Below are 7,829 nucleotides of genomic sequence, written 5' to 3'. Positions count from 1 at the left end.
TTTTATCACATGGTGTGGTTTTTTGCTTTGTTTTGTAGGTGATGTGGAAGAAGAATCCCGTTTTACCATTGAAAGTGCCCAGATCCTGATTGGGGAGATAATGGAGTGCAATCGGGATTTGGAAAATATACAGCAAAACATCAATGATGTTTTGGAGAGAGTGTGAAACACAAAAAACTAGATTTATTTTTGCTATTTTAAACAAAAAATTTTGTGTTTATCGAAATTACAAATTTGGAAGATGCACAGAGTGTGTAAACATGCACTCTATCCCTTCATGGGGGATCAATGTACGTGTTTTGTGTAAAGTGGCTGAGATGAAGAGGTTGCAGCCCCAAAGCATGTACATTGATCCCCCATGATGGGAGATAGCACATGTTGACACACTGTGTGCATCTTCCAAATTTGGATTTTTCAGGGGTGACACCCCATGTGATGAAGGCAATATCAGCCCAGTTTGTACATACTCATGTCTGATATTGTCTTCACTTTTCAAAGTTGAACTTTGTAAGTTCCTGTGTTCTGTATTTTACGGTTTGATACATGCCTGTTTACACAAAAACAACAAGTAAACAAAATTTTGATTAAACTCTGTTTTTGATACACACAATTTCTTGGTTTGTTGTAAAAACCTTTTCGAAACGCACATGTGAATGTGCTTGTATTAAAAAGTTTAATTATCAACCATGTGTGGCTTCCTTTTTCATTGTGCCAAAAATGTATTCGTAGTAAAATTTTAGTTTGTGCGGAGAAGGAGTGTGATTTACTAAAGGCAACTCCACTTTGCACTCCAAGTGCAGTTTCAGGTGTACTTTTGCAGTGCACTTGTAGTGCATAGGGGATGTGCCTTTAGTAAAAACACCCACAGTGAGGTGTAAATTTGGACAATCATGCCATTTTTCTGCCATGGTGCTGAAAATGAGCACGATTTTGGTCAGTCATGCACTACATACATTAGTTACAAAAAGAAGGTGTGTGTGTAGCAGACCCACAACATAATAAGATTATCTGAAGAAGAGACTGTCCCCTCATCTCGCACTAAACTTGGGTTTGCACTGTTGGTGAAAAATGCACAACTTGAAAAAAACTGGCAAAGTGGGAGGCCACAGTCTGCCATTCCTGTGGCGTTGAAGGACACTGTGTAGTGAAACAAGAACAAAAATTAGTAATTTGACAAATCAACATTGCAAGCAGATTAGACACCCACATTTTTGGTCAAAATTAGTATAACATTTTGGGAACTGAGTATTTAAAGCCTAAAGTATAAGCTTCCCTTATGAGAGTCATCACCCCCCACCCCCCCCCCCCCCCATCTGATGGGCCCTTGCTAAAAAATGAGGGGGGATGTTTAGGACAGGTAACCCTCTCCACTTGATTAAGAGCTGAATGCCTAAATAATGTGTGATACTTTGGGAAGCCCCTCCTTAGTTACACTATTGGCAGCCCACCGGACAGGTAAGAAGTGTAATAATACCAAAAAGAAAACAAAATGGAAGCACATTTTGACATTCTGCTATTACATATCAAGATAATTAATAGGTTAAAAAAAAAATAGCATTTGAAAGAATTGAGGCAGGCCCTTGCACTACATGCTTAGGTGAACTTGTCCATAAATGTGATCATCAAAAAGGTAGGTATAGTGTGTATTGGGTTTGGTCAAGTCATAAGATAGAGGATTGCTATCAGCTGAGCTAACAGTTGGGGGAGGGGGGTTACTTATGAGTTTGGCACAACCCCAAAAATTAAAAAAACGTCACTCTGCATGAATTGAAGCACACACATCACATTTTTAGACATTTTAGGGGGTGTTTAGGGAAAAGCAATACTATGGAGCTGACAAAAGACATTGGTAAGTGACTAGACTATAGTTTTATGGGCCAAGAAGAGCATGGTGGGGAAGTTAGTGAGGCAAATATGCATGAGGACAAAGGGGCAGAGTATATGAATTAGAGCATATTGCAATGATGGTAATTAGGGAATGAGGAAAGAAATGCAAGACATTAGCAAGCATGAAATACATAGAATGTGATGTTTAAGAATAAAACTTAGCTTCATATAGTCCTTTTGCAGGACCTGAATGATGGCAGAACAGGTCTCTGGAATAAGGATCCCCAGAGCCTGGGGGGAGATGCCTGTAGAGAACTTGAGGTCCTGAAGGCTTCTCCCTGTTGCCAAGTAGCGCAACGTGGCGATGAGCCTCTGCTCCGGAGTGATGGCTTGCCGCATGCAGGTATCCTGCCTGGTAATATAAGGGGTCAGCAAAGCCAGCAGACGGTGAAAAAATGGGGTCCGTCATCCGGAGATAATTCCTGAAATGATCAGGATTATTCTCGCGGATCTCACGGAGCAAAGGCATGTGCGAGAACTGGTCACGCTGGCGCAACCAATTCTTGGTCCACAAATGCCTCCCCTCCCTGTTCATGGACCGGGCTTGTGTCAAAGTAAGAACCCCAACATGAAGCCCCTGCACAGTACAAACTCTACGACGAGTACGTAGACGAAACATGGTTTTAAAGCGGTCGGCTGGTCAGAACGGACACCAGAAAGCACCGATAAACAGCAAGGCCTGAAATGACCTGAATAGCAGAAGCAAGCAGACAATAAAAAATGCCTTCCAAAGCGTACTATACCAAGATATAGTCCACAATGAGAAACAAATACTTCATGACTGCACGCACTGATTATCAGATACGCAAAGACAAGCACAAACCGAAGAGCAGTAGTGATCTGAATCACTAATCTGAAAAGCGTGAATCGTCTCTCCCCAAACTTCTACTAACACGAGATCAGCAGGAGGAGCCCAAAAGGTGCCGGACGTGGTGCTGAACTTCCCTTTTCTAGTCCCGCGAGAAAAATGGCTTACGTCACCGCGTTCTTGGCAACAGCAAATTCCGACAACTTGGTCCGACCGTGTGTATGCAACAGTTTCGGACACAATCCGTCAGACAAAATCTGTCGGACAAAATCCAACGGATTTGGTTGGCAGAATGTCCGACCGTGTGTACAAGGGCTTAGACTGAAGATGCTCCTTTAATCCCAAGGTGTTATCAGTATTCCATCTGAAAGAGGGTATAGTACTAGCAACCCTGTGAAAAGCATCCAAATGAAATCAAAATATCTCTTCATTGTCTGCAAGAAGTTAGTCTACCTCAATGCTACAGGTTTGATCAGACAGATTCCTTATTTACCCTGTCCTCAGGACCTCACAAGTGACATCCTGCTTCCAATCCACCATTACAAGATGGATAAGAAATCTGATCACTAGAGTGTACATTCTCAAGGACAAATTGCACATTCTCTTGCACTTTTACGTGCTCATTTTGCCAGATCGTGGGAGTTTACTGAGCATCTCAGTAGCAGACCTCTGTAGCCCAGTTCTGTAAGGACTCATTCATACTGTATGTTTTGGTAGAAAAAAAACACTTGATGGTTGTAAATAACTTATTCTGGCCTGAAATTAATTAACGCTCAAGCATTAAAGTGGTTGTAAACTCTTACAAACCACTTTGACCTACAGGTAAGCGTAGATTAAGGCTTACCTGTAGGTCCAAGAAATATCTCCTAAACCTACACGGTTTAGGAGATATTTACTAAAAGACAGTCACAGCTGTCTATGGCGCATGCACCATAGACAGAGGCGCGCAGGCGCACTTTAGCTGTTAGCAGCATGCCGCTGCTGACGATATGCCGTTCACGTGTGCAGGCGCAGGAGTGACGTCATCGATGCTCCGGAGATGTGAGTGGCCAGAGCAGCGATACCCGGAAGAAGATGGATGCTCCGGAGTACAGGGGACAGCGGTGACATCGCTCGCTCCTGTGTCAGGTAAGTGACACATAATGGGCTACTATGCGATGCATAGTAGCCCATTATGCTTTACCTTTGCAGGGAGACAAAGAGGAAGTAAACTCATCCAAGGGGCTGCTGGACACGTTGGCTGCAGGGTTTTTTTCTACCTCTGCTGCTAAACTCCTCCAAATGCCTGTGTTGTATAGGGATAATAATATGATCCTTAGAGAATCCTACATTATAGTACAAATATATAAGCAGTATATATTTATCAAGTTCTATATTAGAACGGATAAAAAATAACATTATTGAAGTATTGTCATATATTATAAATGTGAACCTAAAATGGTGATTATAATTGTGTTTATGCATGTCATATTTCCCAGGTGCTTATCTTGAAGTACTGCTAGGATATATACCAGGGGATATGTCTGGGCATAGTAATGCCATGTTGCTTGTGTGACTTTTTGATAAGAACACCCTATAAAAGGGGGACATCAGTTTGTATTAATTCTGAGCATACTATTGACGGCCTTATATATGTGTGCTCTCCATAATTACGAATAAATATCATTTGTAATTCTAGCGGTCTGAAGGTGATTTCCTAAAGAGATAAAAATATTCCTTGTGCATGGACACTTAGGCAAACATACTGGGGCATTTAGAGTTGGGAAAAAAAAAACTCTGAGCGACCCTAACAGCCACATTAAAAACATTCAGTGTGCATGCGGCCTAAGAGTACCAACTTGGTCATACTTCTCCAGTTCTAGATGGATGTCCAATCTTCTGTGGATGCATCTTTCAGCTGCAAGGTTCTTGCGGTGAACTTTGGTCTGCTGACTTTTGTTGTTGGACCTGTTGGCACAATTTTTGTTTGCCTAATTGTTGTCCACCCTTCTCATTCATAACTTGGGGACATCCTAGGGTCTATCAGAATTCAGCCTGTTTCCTGTACTGTAAGATTAAAATAATTTTGCACACCTGTAAAATCCATATATTGGTGTACCATATAGGACTCGCACTCCCTTCTATTCCTGTGTAACTGCACTGGTAGCTACAAAACCAAGGATTAATTGAGTGGGGTAGAGCTATAGGAGATGCCCAGGGCCATATCCTTCAAAGCTTTGTCAATATCCAATCACCTGAGGGTACCAGCCTATAACCCAGGGTCTATGAATATTCAGCATGTGTCCTGTACTATACTGCAAGATATGGATTTTAGGTAAGTCAAAACTGCTTTTTTCCCAGTTACAAAAGGCTTATGGTGGTTCTATTAAAATTGTGTCATGAGTGCAAATAAACTAAATCTGACAATGCACTCACTACAATGTTTGTGGTGCTTTCAGGAAATAAATGTCCCTGTAATGCTGATTTCTATATGAAAAGTGGCTGTTAGTGGTCCAGTTCAAATTGAGGCCTAGTGCTGATAAATTATTTACTGCAAACATGGGCAAAAAAAATGTTTTTTTTTTCCTTGGAATAAATTACACCAATTGTTTTGTCCCATTAATATGTCTTTTTTTTGCTGTGTTGCATTGAACTGCATCAGTTGTCATTGGTTTGATTTATGCTGACATCTAGTGGTAGTTTAGCGCTATCAATCAGTCAATGAGCTGAACGTGGAGAGTGGGGCCGAGCCGTGCTGTGTGTCAATAGATATACAGAGGCGGCTTACTATGAGGGCACTCAGCAGGTGGGAAGAGCCAGGAATGCCAGCAGGGGACCCGAAAAGAAGAGGATCAGGGCTCTGTGCAAAACCACTGCACAGAGAGGGTAAGTATAAATCGCTTTAAGTAAAATTGCGCTTGACCCAACTTCTATATCTTATTGAAGTGCTAAGTTGCCTGTGGATGGTGCCAAGTCAGCAGTTGAACATACTGTCCAGAAAGACTGAGTCTTGGGTATGTCAATGCAGAAAGAGGCATTTTAAACAGAACAGTAAGAAGACAGATTCCTAAAGCCATTATAATTTCTGCTGCATCTGTTGTGAAATTTTACCTGTGCATCAATAAGCACGTGGTACTGTCTGTGTGAGCACATGCTGCATTACAGACTCTGAGATCTACTTTGAAGCCACTGAAGATCAGACTACAGTCTTCTGCAATGTTCTCTTGTGCCCAATCTCACTAATTAGAAGCAAATCTTAATATGGTTGGAAAAGCTGTGCATGCAAAGGCATTTTCTGTAAATTGAATTTGCTAGTAGAAAAGCAGGGACTGCTGTTCCTGGATTTATACCGGCTACTGGAATTGCTGTGCTGTGAAAGACTGTTTAACTACTTGACCTCCAGAAGGTTTTTACTCCCTTCTTGACAAGGGCATTTTTTCTATTCAGCACTGTGCTACTTTAACTGGCAATTGCTCTATCATGCAACACTATGCAAATGCAATTTATATCATTTATTTTCATACATCAGGGGACACAGAGCCATAGTAGTTACTATGTAGGTTAATAGGCCACCAATAGGTGATGGACACTGGCACGCCCTAAGACTAGAAGTGCACTCCCTATATAACCTCTCCCACTACCGGGAGCACCTCGTTTTTTTCGCCAGTGTCTAAGGTGTTGGTCATGAGTAAAGATGTGCTGTGCTGTGCTGAGCTCCACTGGAAGCAATCCTTGCTGGCGCTAGCCATGCTGACTGGATCCGGATCCGTTCAGAGTGTCCTTTAATGGGCCTGAAGGAATGGTACTGAAGAAACAAGGTTTTGCTTGCGAATGCTTCTTTTTTCAGAGAGCTGGACCCTGGGATCCAGTACTTTTTGGTAGTGAAGCCATAAAGTTTTTACTGGCAGGGTGCTGTTGCAGGTCCAGGATTGTAGGTAGCGTCTAGGTTCCCCTGTTCCTGAAGGTTTTGGAGACCAACCTTGAAGGGTGAAGTTTGGGTTTATCTCAGATAACCCTGTGGCTGTATTGAGCACTCACCGCCTTACGCTGGAAACAGTGCGTCAGGAGCCATCATTTCCTCCTCCTACGGCCAAAAGCAGGCAGATCCTCCAGTAAGAAAGGGGGGGACTGGTCTCTCCTCCTGCCCCCCCCATGTTGAAATTAACCCTTCGGGGGAATTGTATGCCGAAAGCATTCTTTAAAAAAATAAATAAACCGCGCGGCTGCTCAGCGGTGGTTTTTACCCCCCGCCACCATGTCAGCTGTTTGCTGGGTGCCTGAAGTCCGCCGTTTGCGTGGGAAAATGCTTTCTTTAGAAAAGGGGGGTGTAATCAGCACAGGGCGGGGCTAACGATGTCAGACAACAGCTGCACGTGGAGGAAGTTTTTAAAGCACTGTGTGTGTGTGGCTGCTGCTGGCTGTGGAGGACACATCAGCAGGAGGTGGCTTACTTCAGGTTTAGTGACACAGACATTTCCCTTTGACACATTATTACTTTACCAGGCTAGGTATTAATAGCTGCTTCCCTTTGACACATTATTACTTTACCAGGCTAGGTATTAATAGCTGCTTATAGCGCTGGACTATAAACTAGCAGTGTACATTCTTTTTGGTAGTGCCTCTGCTTTTGTGCTTCAGGCTATGAGTGGAAGAGGGACCATGAACTCCTCTAAAGGTTCTAAAGGGTCAATGGTTTCACAACAAACTAAATCCATTTCCAAAAAGAATGTCATCCTCCTCTGAGAGTGATGTGGCCGGTCAGATTGAGCCGTCAGGGGAGACTGTTGTTGCAGCTGCACTGGACACTTCAGTCCTATATTTATATATCACACAGGAGGTTTTCTCTTCTACCATTTCTAATCTGGAAAAGAAGATTGATGCTATAATCACTCTCTATAGTGGGGCTAAATGTAGCAGGTCCCCATCTAGTGCTCAAGACCCTCTTATTGAGGTGCAAGGGGCAGGGGATCAGGAAGATCTTCCAAGAGATTTGGAAGATACTAATATATCCTCTTCTGAGGATCCTAATATAGAGGGAGTAGCATCACAAGACAATTTGCTTGTACACTCTCTTACTAAATTGGTTTGTCCAACCTTTTTGCTGCCTGCAGTGCAGGCTCTTGATGAACCCACCTCTGGTTTGGGATCACTAAAA

This window comes from Lithobates pipiens, unplaced genomic scaffold (assembly GCF_037356315.1).
Source record: "Lithobates pipiens isolate NorthernLeopardFrog02 unplaced genomic scaffold, aLitPip1_a1.2 Scaffold_13, whole genome shotgun sequence".
NCBI lineage: Eukaryota > Metazoa > Chordata > Amphibia > Anura > Ranidae > Lithobates > Lithobates pipiens.
This window is presented reverse-complemented; position numbering follows the sequence as displayed.